Source organism: Rattus rattus, chromosome 13 (assembly GCF_011064425.1).
Source record: "Rattus rattus isolate New Zealand chromosome 13, Rrattus_CSIRO_v1, whole genome shotgun sequence".
Lineage (NCBI taxonomy): Eukaryota > Metazoa > Chordata > Mammalia > Rodentia > Muridae > Rattus > Rattus rattus.
In genome coordinates, this window is record NC_046166.1 from 77,052,085 (window position 1) to 77,068,321 (window position 16,237).

The window sequence follows — 16,237 nt, forward strand, 5'->3', positions numbered from 1 at the left end:
TTTCATTTTGTTTTTCCTTCAAGAAAGAAAAAAATCATCTAATTTTATTATAAAATGTCATAAACCTATTTGTCACCCTCGAATCAAAAAATAAACTCCTTATGTTTATCAAATATATTTGATTAGGTAAAATACTCATATAATTATTCTTGTTTATAAGTTCTTACAATGTACCATATTTATATTGAGTTTGGATTTGTATATGTGGGCCTGTTTCAGACAATTCTGTCTCAATTACTGTCTCATTGTGCTAATCGTCTGAAAAATAACTCATAAGCAAATACAATGAGTGATGGCAAGAACAGCCAGACTTTGGATCCGACTTAAGTTACAAAAAAACTCTGTGAGCTTGGCATATAATATCCAACCAATTTCCAGGAAGAATTGTGAAGTTGTGTGTTTTTCATAAACATCTTTCTTATAATATTGGAAATGTAGTTAACATACTTGTAATGCGTCCCCATACCTTATTTTGTTTAGTTGCCAGGAATTGAAATAAAGCAGAGCTACAGGAAAAAGTACTGGAACACAATCAAAGTGGAGTGAGGGAGACTGAATGCTGCATTGTACCTCCAGATCTCTGCCGAAAGACGATACGGTGAAAGGAACAGTTTGTAAGTTACACTGACCTGTATAACTTCAGCTTTCCTGATTCTAAACCAAAAGTAATCAAACGTGGCCATTTTCCTTTCCATTCCATAATGACTTATGCATAGATCTCAGTGAAGTCTAAGATTCCAAGGTAAGTTGAAGAAGATGTCACATAAGACTCTGAAAGCCCCAGATGGTCCATCAACACTTAATAAGTAGCAGATGCTGAAACTGCCACGAAGCTGTGACTCCAAAGGCTAGAGTGGTTTCTAGGCTCCTATAAATAGAAAACCAAAACCTTGTAGGATTTGGCACTAGAGATCCGCAACATGGTTCAGAAATTCAGATGGTGGTGTGCCACCTAGACTTGCAAACATGCACACAGTCTGCCTTACAAACTCAAGAAATCACGACAGCAAGCATGAACAAACGAGAATGGTATTGCATATAAAATCTTCAACACAGAACCTTAGTGTCTGTAGGCGTCTTTAATCTTCTTTAATGCACTTGGGATTAAAAGTCATTAGCCTCTCCCATCTGCTCACATAATTATATACAACAGGAGTGGGTCTGTGTCCTGTGCTTGCATACTTCTCTCCATACTCATTGGCCTCCCGGATCCTCTAAAATAATTTTTAATAAATATGATGATTAAATAATAACCTGGGCAACCTGGTTCTGTGTGAAGGGTACAAGTTACCTAACCTTGCCATGGCTTGAGTTCTATACATCAGACGGTACTATAAATGCTACATGTTGTGAAGATAAAATAGGTCAGTCCACATGAGGACAACGCTACAGTAAGAAGTGGACGTAATTATAGAACATAATGTTCAAAATGTCATGATGGAGAGGACCGTGACAGTCACAGTAATGGCAGATCTTTATGATAATGAATGTTTTATATACTATACAGGAAAATAGACAAACAAGTGGGTGGGACACAGTAGGACTCCATGGATATGTGTTGAAAGAATGGATGGCTGATAACAATTAATTACACTAATGATGCAGCCATGAGTAAAATTGTTTTTCAGATGAATACACACATCACCTCGCCATGGTAGGAAGGATCTCAATAGGTGGGGAGAGGTCTGGCATGGTCTCCAAACACACCATCCCAACTCTCACTGATTTCGTTTTCATCTGATCAGCACAGTACACCTGTTAGGAAAAACTGATCTTCAAATATCAGGTTCAGATTATCTAAGGTCTAAAGATACTGAGAATTTTGACCAAGTCCATTACATATGCTTGTGGGGGAATTGACTGTAAGAAGATCATAGAGATGTGAGTGAGAGAAGACAGGACTTTGTCAGCAAAATGTTCAACAATTAGATAACAACCCTGAACCAACGATTAAATTCTGGACAAATAGAAATGAAAGAAACAATCTATTCTTTGCTAATACTTCATATTGACTGCCATATACTTCCTAAGTTTGTGGTAAGACCCAAGCCATGAAGAGGTCTTTATTAACCATTATTGCCATGACTGTGAATCTTCTAGTCTTTCCCTTTAAAAGCATACCATTGGATATGTTAGTGTACTTATTTTCATCCACTAACTTTTTATGTTCATTTCAAGAGTTCCACAGATATGATAAACACCCCGGTGGTTCCTCAAGAATATTGCTGCTTTCAGGAAAGATTTTATTAAAAATTTGAGTCAACAAATGCAATTCTGCAAAATATCTCATAGTTATTGGAAAAAAGAGATGCTAAGTAGCTGTGTACTAGCTCTTTTTTTTTCCTTTTAAGATATTTGAGCAAATAGAATAGCTGTAGCTATTAACTGGTAGTAATAGTAATACATACACAGAAGGTGGCTAGTATTCCTTGGATTCCTTGCTTGCTACATTCTAAGTACTGTAAACAATTCAATTCACTATCACACAGGGGGCTTAGTACCATGTTCTGGATCACACAGATGCTTGGGAGCAGGTGGGATTTAGATGAAGGTGGTCCTGTCTCAACACCTGTATTCTTATTAGTTGTTATAGCAAAGGGAATACTGATAGATGCTAATCATCCTTTGAATGATGACAGTCTAGAAAGACTGAACACCCCCCAAATCATCAGGAAGCCAAATAGTACCTGCTACCTGCTTTTCAGATGATGGTATTAAAATACAGTCATAGAGAGAAACAATTTTTTTCTCCAAAAACAGGAGTGATCTCCATTAAAGACTAGTGAAAAATTCTTCTGGTAGACAAAACATGACTTCTGATTACTCTTTTGTGTTAGAAAAAGGGAGCTTCATTGCCACTTTCACTCTAGGATGCTTGGCAAATGCTTCGAGTTAACGACAGCATGTTCACAATCATAGCTTCTATTACAATCCTTTCGCTTCTGTCCCCAGTGTTTACTAGACTCGTCTAATGTTATTTTTTTCATGTGATGCCATTTAGTGAAAGCATTGATTTAATAAAAATATCGAATGTCATTATTGATGTATGCTCATTTTAATATATTAGGAGCAGTTCTGATCTTTTACACAAGCAATCAAACTGGATATCAGTAGGTGGCATTAGGTTTTCCCTTGGATCTGTGACCGCTGGAGTTTTATTGCAGAGTTATTGACTAGGAGGGTATTATGCTAGGTTCGGTTGAGAAAAGAGTAAGACTTGCCCTGTTACATTCCTCATGACTTCTCCTTCAGTGCACACAGTCCAAATGTCATACGGCTATTACAAATTAACCAAGAGTCCCACATAAATCAATCACCCTGGAGTATAATTATCACCCTATCCACACCAGACTAATAAAGACATGATCTCTGACACACCACTCTGGGCAAAATTGATCCAAAACCTTTGGTATCAAAAAACACCTCTTGACTGTGCAGGCAATGTGCAAATTGGTTGAAAAAGACCTATAGAGATTCATGTTTCAGACTCCATCAGGATAAGTATTGAACCCCATGACTTGGTAGGACAGTGGAGCAATAACAGGGTGAAATTATAATATTTATCATACACTTCTAAATGTTAAGATAGTATTAAACACAAACGGCCATGTGTTTGTGGAGCATATAGATTCTATAGTTAATTCTCTCCAATGGACCGTCAATTATTCAAAATCATGAGAAAGATTCTTTGCTACATAATTTATTTCATTGTGTAATTTAATAAGAACTTGTATTTTTATTTTTGTTTGTTTTTTAAGACAGTATCTCACTTCCATGGACCCTGGAATTCAATACATACCTGAAGGTACCCTGGAAATCATTGAAATCCTACTGCACCGATTTTCTGAATCCTGGAATTATAAACATGGAAATGTGAAATGTGTGAAATAGAGGAAGCTCTGAGTATTTGAACTTCTGAGTGAATCTGTGCTTTTCCCCCTTGAAGTGGCTATAGCAACGACCCGAGCATCAGACTCATGGGAAAGGAGAGAAATCCTTCCCACCCAGGTATAAATGTTGACCTGTGTGCAAAAAACCTCTACAGTGTTTTCTTTCTGGATGCTCATGGCCCGAAGAGTTCCCTCGGGGACTCCTCTTACCGTAATTAGTTAGACCTGCCTCCTCGATCCAGCTATATAGAGGGACTGGCCTCCTCTTTCATCCATATGTAATCATGTCACCTACCCATTCAGTGCTATATAATAAGCACACAGAGCTTACTTTAGGTGCTGTGGTTTCTCCATCAGATTCCCCATCCAGCAACCCCAGCTTTTCTATTCCCAGATCCATCTATCTGTCTGTTTTTCATTTCATGGCCACCCCAATCAGGTCAAGTAAAGTCCCTGAAGCCATGCAGTGATGTGGGGATGACCTAGTCTTTTCAAAGGAAAAAGGAAGCTAACTTACCAGACAGCTGGAATTTTTGGTTATTTACATGTGACACTGAAAGAAACAATTTAACCCACTGAGACAACTTTATTTGTCTCCACTAGGTTTCAGTTTCTCTGAGAAGTCAGAAGCTATCACATGAGTTTTATTAAGGGAAAAAGATGAATGAAGCAATTCATTTTTGTTGTACAATGAGAAATCTTATGACATTTTAGTGTTTCCTTCAATATACATTAATACTTAATTTGGGTAACATTTATAATAGGATGTAAACTTTAATTTATTTCTCTGTAGTTTACCAAACTTTTAGTTAAAGCAACTAGGCTATAACAGAAAATATAAGGTTGTGTCTTACATACTAAGGTCTCACTACTTGCTGGGGTCGAGTGGAATGACGAGATGGGAGTATGAGGTACTATGGAGCAGCAGTAACGTCAAAGACAATATTCACTTTAGAAATGCACACTAGGACCCGAGGATCCCGGCCCGCAGCAGCTCTCTGCTCCCAAGCCCCGTGGGAGAGAGACCTCACCGCCTGGTCAGGTTGGCACTCCTGAGGCTGCAGAGCGGAAGAGACCACCAACACTGCCCACCCCTGCCCACATCCCTGGCCCAAGAGGAAACTGTATACAGCCTCTGGGTTCCCTTGGGGGAGGGCCCAGGAGCGGCAGGACCCCTGTGCCTGAGACACTGCCGGGAACCTGGAAGGAACAGACCGGATAAACAGTTCTCTGCACCCAAATCCCGTGGGAGGGAGAGCTAAACCTACAGAGAGGCAGACACGCCTGCGAAACCAGAAGAGCCTGCTCTCTGCACACATTACTGATTCCAGAGGAAAACACCGGAGGCCATCTGGAACCCTGGTGCACGGAGGCTCCCGGAAGAGGTGGCGCAGATCTTCCCGGTTGCTGCCGCCACGGAGAGCCCTTAGGCAGCACCTCGCGAGCGAACTTGAGCCTCGGGACCACAGGTAAGACCAACTTTTCTGCTGCAAGAGACCTGCCTGGTGAACACCAAACGCAGGCCCACAGGAACAGCTGCAGAGAGGAAAACTACACGCCGAAAAGCAGAACACTCTGTCCCCATAACTGGCTGAAAGAAAACAGGAAAACAGGTCTACAGCACTCCTGACACACAGGCTTATAGGACAGTCAGCCACTGTCAGAAATAGCAGAACAAAGTAACACTAGAGATAATCTGATGGCGAGAGGCTAGCGCGGGAACCCAAGCAACAGAAACCAAGACTGCCTGGCATCATCGGGGCCCAGTTCTCCCACCAAAGCAAACAGGGAATGTCCAAACACACCAGAAAAGCAAGATCTAGTTTCAAAACCATATTTGATCATGATGCTGGAGGACTTCAAGAAAGACGCGAAGAACTCCCTTAGAGAACAAGTGAAAGAATTCCAGGAAATCATAATTAAACAAGTAGAAGCCCATAGAGAGGAATCACAAAAATCCCTGAAAGAATTCCAGGAAATCATAAATAAACAAGTAGAAGCCCATAGAGAGGAGTCACAAAAATCCCTGAAAGAATTCCAGGAAAACATAATCAAACAGTTGAAGGAATTAAAAATGGAAATAGAAGCAATCAAGAAAGAACACATGGAAACAACCCTGGATATAGAAAACCAAAAGAAGAGACAAGGAGCTGTAGATACGAGCTTCACCAACAGAATACAAGAGATGGAAGAGAGAATCTCAGGAGCAGAAGATTCCATAGAAATCATTGACTCAACTGTCAAAGATAATGTAAAGCGGAAAAAACTACTGGTCCAAAACATACAGGAAATCCAGGACTCAATGAGAAGATCAAACCTAAGGATAATAGGTATAGAAGAGAGTGAAGACTCCCAGCTCAAAGGACCAGTAAATATCTTCAACAAAATCATAGAAGAAAACTTCCCTAACCTAAAAAAAAGAGATACCCATAGGCATACAAGAAGCCTACAGAACTCCAAATAGATTGGACCAGAAAAGAAACACCTCCCGACACATAATAGTCAAAACACCAAATGCAAAAAATAAAGAAAGAATGTTAAAAGCAATAAGGGAAACAGGTCAAGTAACATGTAAAGGCAGACCTATCAGATTAACACCAGATTTCTTGCCAGAAACTATGAAAGCCAGAAGATCCTGGACTGATGTCATACAGACCCTAAGAGAACACAAATGCCAGCCCAGGTTACTGTATCCTGCAAAACTCTCAATCAACATAGGTGGAGAAACCAAGATATTCCATGACAAAACCAAATTTACACAATATCTTTCTACAAATCCAGCACTACAAAGGATAATAAATGGTAAAGCCCAACATAAGGAGGCAAGCTATACCCTAGAAGAAGCAAGAAACTAATCGTCTTGGCAACAAAACAAAGAGAAGAAAAGCACACAAACATAACCTCACATCCAAATATGTCAATGGACAGATCATGGAAACAGAAATTAAACAGAGATGTAGACAGCAAACACAGAGGCGTATGCCAGCAGCAAACCACTGATTTGAGAATAGGACCCCCATTGAAGGAATCAGAGAAAGAACTGGAAGAGCTTGAAGGGGCTCGACACCCCATATGTACAACAATGCCAAGCAACCAGAGCTTCCAGGGACTAAGCCACCACCTAAAGACTATACATGGACTGACCCTGGACTCTGACCTCATAGGTAGCAATGAATATCCTAGTAAGAGCACCAGTGGAAGGGGAAGCCCTGGGTCCTGCTAAGACTGAACCCCCAGTGAACTAGGTTGTTGGGGGGGGGGGGCAATGGGGGGGGGGGGGAGAGGGGAACACCCATAAGAAGGGGGAGGGGGAGGGGGATGTTTGCCTGGAAACCGGAAAGGAATAACACTGAAATGTATATAAGAAATACTCAAGTTAATAAAAAAATAATAAAAAAATAATAAAAAAAAAAAAAAAAAAGAAAACGAAGAAGGGCTTGGTAACTCCGAAGAACAACATTACCAATCAACCAGAGCTCCCAGGGATTAAACCACTACCCAAAGACTGCACATGGACTGACCCAGAGCTCCAACTGCATATGTAGCAGAGGATGGACTTGTTGGGCACCAGTGGAAGGGGAAGCCCCTGGGTCTGCCAAGGTTGGACCCCCAGTGTAGGTGAATGCAGGAGGGGGGAGCAGGGGGAGGAAAAGAAGGGGTGAATGGGGAGGGGAACACCCTTATAGAAAAAGTGGAGGGGATGGGATAGAGGGGCTTATGTCCAGGAAAGGTAATAACATTTGAAATGTAAACAAACAAACAAACAAAGAAACAAAGATCTGTTTATCTGGTGGTGCATGCCTTGAATCTCAGCATTTAGGGGTCAGAGGCTGGCAGATCTCTGAGTTTGAGGACAGCCTGGTCTATAGAGTGAGTTCCAGGACAGCCAGGGCTTCATAGTGAGATCCTGTAAAAAACGTTTTCAACTTTATTAATACAAATTTATTTAAATACTTTAGTACTCAGATGCAGTCTATGTAATCATCTTATAGTAATATTAGAAAGAAGAATTTATACAATTTTGTGAGCAATATATAATTTAAAACTTCATGGTAAACATCTTACCTGTCTACAAGCAGAGTGTCACTGGTTATAACTAAAATATCCAAGCAGTTTTCTCGCTCACTGTTGCAGTCTCTCGTCTGTACTAGGCTCATCAGCAAACAGAGTTTGAGCAAATTGTAAGTTCCCAGAGGAACAATATGTGATGCAAAGACATTGGCCAGTATTGCTGTGAATCTCCAGCATGAGCTGGACGTCAAGGAGAGAAGACACCTGAAGTTGTCACTAATTCCTGAAGGAACTGAAAGAAAATTTGATTTCATTTGTTCAAAATAATTTCAAAATATAGTTCTTTATGATATTAAAAAAAAAGAAATGCACACTAGAATAAGAGAATGAACAAGGGTGATATCTTCCGTAAGTTAAGGTTTTTTGGTCTCTAATGAAGAGGCATATGCCTGCTACTAGTGAATGACCTTGAGATTTTTTTTTTTTTTTTGCCATGCAAAGTGACACTCTCAGAAAGCTGCCCTTTACACAGTCATTATACGACCTATTTTTGGATAAAAAACAGTTTCCTTCTTTCATAGGGTGATCTTCCCTGTCACTCTGGTCATAAATACTGAGCCTGCCGTTATGTGGAGAACTCTCAGGTAAATGAATAGCCTTTGTAGGTAGATCAGACTAGGAGATGGTCTACATTGCATCCTCTTACATTTCAAGCTGAGTTAGCTTGAACAATTCAGATGTTCACAGTTTAGAAATGAAGCCTGGTAACAATCAAGAATAACCTCCTAATGAGTTTGAGTTATGTGTGTTTCAGGCAGAGCCTTTTGAGCAGCAATACAGCATTCCATTAGTAGTGTTTACTAGCAAGGCACAGCCATGTGTCTCTGAGTGTCAATTAGTGTTCCTAACAGTATAATGTTTAAAAAGAACTTAAATAGGCAAAAAGAGGACTGGAGATAGAGCAACATTGGTGGAATCTTGCCTGGCATGCATGAGGCTGTCTTTAATCCCCAGAATAGCATAAAACCAGACATGGTGGTACATGTAATTGAGGAATCCCGGCACTCAAGGGTTGGAAACAGAAACATGAGACATTCTTGATCATCCTCTTTAATATAAGGCTAGAAGAAAAGGTGAAGGATAGAAAAAGAACAATCAAGGAAACACTGGCCACACTCTATTTTGATGCAAAAGTCGGGAGGGCCCTGGGTCAAGCTTCCATGAATGAATAAGTAGGAGAGATCCACACTACAGGTTTGTTGGCCTCCAGCAGAAATGGCTACACAGAACCAGCTTCTCAGAGACTATAAGCATCTCTGTATTCACATGTGGAGGACACCATGTCAGTTCATACATGTCTGTGACCACACTGGAAGACACCATGCTAGCTCATAGCTTTGACTCTGTGGACTTCCAGGAGAGTGGAACCAAGAGAACTTCACAGCACTTCCATTTTAGACAAGTGACCTCCCTTAAGGGAAGAAGAATAAAGGGAGCCATGTCCAGATTGCTAACTAAAGGCAGACCTTTGTGCACTATACCTCCCACTTGGGGTCTTGAGTATCACATGACTTCTGGTGCTGTCATCAATCTGGTTCTTAAGCTTCACTATCCAGAGAAATATGTTTCAATGGCTCTCACAGTTTTTTCAAACTTTGGCAATACGCTAGTTAGGTAACTCTATCGAGTTTCTGATAGTCTGTGAATATGCATTTGTCAACATGTCAGAAAAAGGCAATGAGTGCAAAGATAGTCTGTGCCCCGCATTTGAATATGGACTTCATTTGCTCTTGGTCTTGCGTTTTGAAATTGACTAATCCATCACAGCCTCTAGAAATACTGAAGCACTAAAGGCGTGTTGCTTGTAGTAACTTGATTCATAGCCTGTGGGTTGCTTATGAAGCAAACTTCCCTGTTAACATTTTGAGTCCTGCAGACATTTGATGAAGGTAAGTAGATGATCTGTCTCTAGGACCTGAGACCAATTTCTTTGGGGAATGGAAGGTGGGCTAACGAAGTAAGGGAACTCTTTGTTGGATATGTATAATAGAATAAAATGCCAGAAATGTTCCCTGAATTATCTAAGAGAAATTATTGGTATGAAATGCATTTCCTAAGGAAGAATATGAATGCATGTGAACTCTTTAAAAGATGTCTCTGTGCTCATCATTAACACTATCAGAGGAGTGTCTCCACATGCTCTGAAGTGAAGGAAAACAATCAACAGGTGAGAAATGTATACATTGAAGAAGGCTGAAATTTTGTAAAAGTACATGTAAACTTTAAAAAGCCACTCATGGGTGATACAGTTCAGTATGTTTGCCTAACATGCAAACATCTCTAGGTTTAGTTGCCACTGCCCCAAAAGAAAAATAAAATTCTATTAGTTCATCCCTTGAGTATTTTTATATACAAAGTTCTCCTCCCCACCCTCCCCCATTGCCGCCCTCCCCCAAAATAAAATACCTATTAGGTTCATCCAGTTTGGAGCTCTGGTTTTTTTTTAAATTTAGCTCTTCCAGTTCTTTCTCTGATTCCTTCAACGGGGTATTCTCAGTTCATAAGCAAATTTAGCATTAAGCAAAAGATAAGAAATAAATTTACCTAGTAAACACATATCTGTCCATGGAAGAAACTAGATACGTGTTTTCTAGGTCCTTGATAAGAGTTATTTTGAAATTTCATGGAACGGTAAATTCTCATATCTTTCTAAATGTAAGAGGTGAAAGAAGTTCCTACGATAAAGCGTTCCTCTCAGATCCAGGTTGATTTCAATGCCACATAGACTTTTCAAGTCCTGGTATTTTTGTTTGTCTTCAGTGGTAGATAGTGTTCTGTTTTATGGGGTGTGAACTGTGCACTTTCCAACTAGGTTAAGGCAAGGCACTGTGTGCCAGGACTGGACTGAAAATACAAACCTTCAGGAAGCTAAACCTTACATAGCCCATGACTCAGGGGCTAATTTGGCAGTCATTTAGCCATTATTAATGACTTAATTATGTCAACTGTAAAGGTAGGCTTAGTGAAACATGAGGCAATAGAAAACTCCAGAAAGAAAATGACAAATTTAGATCTGTCCTAAAAGTCACTTGGGCAATGTTCTTGAAGATAAAGAGGAAAGTGTATCTGAGTGTCTTGAATCGCATGTGTCAGCCTCTGAGCTAGGATGGGGACACTGGAATTCATCCCACTATGCAGGCTTCATTCAAGTGGTAAAAGTCAAGTATCTGGGTAACTCAGAACTTGTATTTGTTTAAGAGAAAACTTTATAGGGCTTTTTAAAAAACACCTTTCTGTTAAAGGGTATAGTTTTCATAGTCTTTCTAAAATCTTGAGGGCTTGCTTACTATAGGATACATGTACACACACACACACACACACACACACACACACACACTCACACCCCACACACAAACACACACAGTCATGTTTAACATGACAATTAAAGGTTGGACACTTATTATCCCAGTACTTAGGAGAGTGAGACAGGAGATGTGAGTTTGAAGATTGTGGGTTACATAACAAAAGACTGCTCATCACACATAAATAACAGCAAAAATTTCAGTGAGAATCTACAAATTGGACCTAAAAATCTCTATGAGTTCCAGTCCTTAACTAGTAAGTTTTAGATTACCAAGGAGTATTTCTTCCAGGTAAATTACAAGACTCACAGTTAATTGAGATTTTAAACAAGTGAGGGGATTTTAAAATATGTTTTATATAATACTTAGGACTACTTTACATTACAGATGGTGTTTCATGAAATACCAAAGTAACTTGGCTCTGTGTTCCTTGTCTTCTAAATGTGATGACTCTCTTCACAAGCCTTTATTTCTGTATATTTTTTTTTGCTAGGTTCTAGGTGGCCCATGGTTGTCTCACTCTAAGGTCACCATAGCAGTCCCTTAAAGTATGACATGCTCGTCTATTCATTATCCTTCACCGATGCTGGAGAGGCTCTTTTAGGCACATATAACATGCATTGCTGGCCATACTGGGAGACATGGTAGAAAATCTTAAACATCTCCCAGATAGCAGAATGTCAGTGTGATTCATCTGTTTGGTATTTTCTTATTTGTTTTCTTGCCAGGAAGTTGCTAGTATATTCTATAAATAGCAATTAATCAAAAAATCCTCCTTTTCAGTTTTTCTTTTTCAGTTTGTTTGGCTGTATGTTTTGTTGTGTGTATAGCACGAATTGAACTCAGAGCTTCAGACATCCCAGACAGGCCTTGCCACTAAATGATAATCTCAGCCCTTCCCCATTCTTTTAGATTTTTGCCTTGAAATCAGGTCTTACTGTGATGTACAAACAGACCTAATACTTGTGCTGTAGCTCCCCAAGAGTTTTGAACAAATGCCTCAGCCTGGGAAGTGGTTGGGAAGACAAGCCTGTATTACCACTTCCTTTTTCTTTTCACTTTTTTATTGGTTATTTTATTCACTTACATTTCAAATGTTATCCCCCCTTTCCAATTTTCCCACCACATAACCTCCTTTTTCTTTTATACTTTTTAAACTCACCTGTAGTACTTGTCAGGAGGACCAGTACAATAACTTATTTAGTCTTCACCTAAGACTGAGATTGGTTTATTTTTGGTAAACTATTTAATGCATTTATTCTCATATGCTGTAAATACTGCATATATAGTTTGTGCTTGATAGCAGGGTTGCAATGAACACAGAGCAGAGTCAGAAGATCAAGGTCTTTCTTGGCTGCCTAGTGAGTCTGTTTGTTAAATATGCATGAGAGAGAGAGACAGAGAGAGAGAGAGAGAGAGAGAGAGAGAGAGAGAGAGAGAGAGAGAGGGTAAGAGGGAGGGAGAGGCAGAGGGAGAGTTGAAACAACAGAGAACTTCACAAAAGTAGAGAGTCATGCTGTCACCAAGTGCTGGTTGACTTTCAAGAAGCCATATGAGCTCCAAAGTGTCTTTATGACCAAGTCAGCAATCTTATTTTGTAGATGAATAATCTAATATTCACATTGTCTAGCCTACCATTGGAACAAGAACAAAAGTCTGTTTGATTCATGTGATTTTCTTTTTGTTCTTACAGACCTACAACATTCTGAGTCCTACATTCACATCTTGATATCAACTGTATTTAAATTAACAAGGCAGTTATTTGAATTCAAGCTACATTCCATTGAACAGGGTCTCCCCAGAGGTGGTCAAATAAATTGAGCCCAGTTTCCCTAAACTATTATTTCTCTAGGCACATTGAACTAAAAATCTTTCATGGGTGGGTCAAGAATGTGCTGGAAACACATAGACCTCTACTGTATATGCTCCAGTGCCCACTCTTTGTTTCCACCCCCAAGCTTCATGATGGCACACTCATCTCCACATTCATTTTAGTGATAGGTTGTCACTGAGGTTGTAACACACAGAATCTCTTCCACCTGGTTTCTAACAACCTCAACTACTGATAGATGATGAAAATGATAGATAGATAGATAGATAGATAGATAGATAGATAGATAGATAGATAGATAGATGATATAGAGAGATACTAAGAAAGAAACAGAATCCACAATTCCAAATGTCCTTTTAAAAGATAGATATTTGAAGTAATATAGTCTTCTTCAACTTTATCATTAATCTATTGCATGAAATACTTCTTTTATTCTTCAATGACCATCTTTGTCTTGCCAAACTTCCTTGGAGCATGAGGTGCAAGTACAAAGATTTGTGGCTGTGCCCTGTGATGGGAGCTTCTTAAGGAAATCTTTTCATACCTGCAGTAACAAAACCAAAGAATTAATGCCTTTTAAGATCTACGAATAGATCTAATTACTTCTTCTCTTTTGACAAAGAATGACCAATTTTCACCTACACTCTGTGTGTTGAATTTCATTCTCACTTACTTTTCCTTTTTTATATGTAAATATACTTTATCAAATGGAAAAAATAAAGTACAACAAAAAGTAAGTTAAAGTAAAATGATCTGTAATTTTATATTGAGCAAACAATGGCAAAAAATCTTATTATTGAGTGTCCTGTATTACGCAGTACGTTCTCAATTTCTTTCATTAAATACACAAATACTTTTCGATAATCCATGCAGATGATGAAGTTAGAAATGCTCATAAGATTACCCAAACTCTATATTATGAATCTCTGCTACTTTTAATATATAAATCATGACCAAATTTTCTGTGCAGAATTGACATAATACAGTTCATCAAAATTTTTGTTTGGTTTGCATTGGCTCTGAAATATTAATAGGACACAATTCAACCAACAATGCCAATCAACAGATATTTTCAACAAATATTTTCACAATTGTGATTGAATAAGAAAGCAGGGAAAGAAGCAGAGAAGGTGGCGGGAAAGATGCTGCTCTTGCAGAGCACATATTTTTTGATCCCCAGCATCTATAAGGAAGTTCACAGCCATCTATAACCCTAGTTTACTTCCATGGGATAAAATATATACATATATACATAGATGGTATATGTGGAATATATACATTCTTGTAACTATCAGGCACAAAATAAATTTTAAAAAAAGAACAATTTATTTTTAAGTAACAAACAGTGAGGAGTATATAGAGCTTTCTAGAGCCTCTCAGCTTTCCTTCACTAAACTGTAGACACAGAGTGGTCCACCAGCAGCCACATGTCACGACTGACCCTGAATGCTAGATATAGACACAAGCACCCCACTTATGATCCTCAGAGGACCTTACAGCCCAAAGGGAAGAACAGGTATAATCATAATGCGCTTGAATGGCTGAGAAAATTCTGCTTATAATCACAATGTACTTGAATGGATGAAAAAACTCACAGTACTTCAGGAGGGAAAAATCAATGTAAATTGACAATCATGTGAAGTGGTTCAGCTAAGCTGCTCAAATTAGGCATTCCTGTCTTCAATCAGGATGATAAACTCTAAAGAGTAGCAAGGTAAATCAGAAAGATGCTGGCCACAGGACAGACAGGGCCATCAAGAAAGCACAACCTCCCATGGTAGGTCATGGAGTCTTAAAGAACAGCTTTAACAAACAGGTCAGTAGATGTCTGTCTGAGGCCTCCTCTCGCACAAGGACGTCATTTAACCAAAGGGGACTGTACGAGCAGCACAGACATGTGTGGGTTCAGCTGAGTCACTGTTTCTTGACTTTCTTTTCCTCCTCCCTTGTTTAGTTTTCTACTTTTTTCCTTCTCTATTGACTCCTTCCCTTTTTCTCCTCCACTATCAGCACCTTTCTCAGTTTCCTCTTCTTTATTGTCAACTCCTTCCTCTCCTTATTTGTCCTGAACACTGAAGGAAACTGTTTCATTTTAACCTTCTTGGTTCTGAGCAATTTCAATGACAAAGGAAAAAAAAGAATCCTGGGTACAAAAATAGTGTTCTCTTCAGTGTAGCCCTGGGAACAATCCATCGCAGCAAAAGGGCCATAGTTGTAATCTTCTACATCCCTTCAAATTTAAGCAGAATGGCCTCCACCTTTTCGATTCTGATTTGATGTCCAATATTCCTGAGTGTCTTAAAAACTTTTCAGAACTCAGAATAGATTTGGTCATCTACTTAGTTTTTGGCTCAACTGATGAAATGGGTCGCCGAATAGCCCAAGCCATTTCAATATCAGGGTCATTGTTTTATGACTCAGGAGGTATCTGTATGGGCGATGATCCCCTAGAAACCAGCTCTTGGCTTTCACAGGCAGTGTCTATCTTGCAGCTATGGCAAAAGTGTATCAACACCCTTCTGTAACTACCCTTTGTGTAACATTTCATCTATGAGGTAATTTTATAAAAAATTTTTTTGTCCTAAGAAGGTATAAAAAGCCAGAGAGAAGAAAAAAATATGGCCGTTGGGGCTCTGCTCCATTCACCTAAAAAAAAAAAAAACAAAAAACAAAAAAAAAAACAAACAGGTCAGTGATACAGAAACATCGCCTGGAGCATGAGGCATTTCAACTTCATGCTTTCTTTAAGCAGAATGCTGATTCTTTTTTTCAAGATGCATTTCCATTCCGTATTCACAGCCATTCAATGTTTCTTTTGGGAAAAAACTGAGCTGCATACTAGTGGCTGTGATGTTCCTTTATACATTTGCTCATGTACCCAGGCAAAGGACACAGGCAGCCTAAACTCTCATTTCTGACTCAGAACATTATGAAGATTCACACTCCTCATGTTTGACTACATTATGTATTGTTCAACCTTCTTGAACCTAACCATTTGAAAACAGTCATTTGGTACATTCCATGATTCCCAAATATGGTATTATGAATGAGGATGTCCACATACCTGCTTGGAGGATACTCTTCCCCATTGGATGACAGTTTCCATATGCTCCCTTAATAAATGTGATACAGCCATTACTCTT

General features: G+C 39.2%; 1 pseudogene; it reads right to left on the reverse strand.

The window, feature by feature from the left end:
• Nucleotides 1–15,052: 15,052 nt before the first annotated feature.
• LOC116914368 lies at nt 15,053–15,642 on the reverse strand (annotated as a pseudogene).
• Between the last annotated feature and the right edge of the window lie 595 nt (nt 15,643–16,237).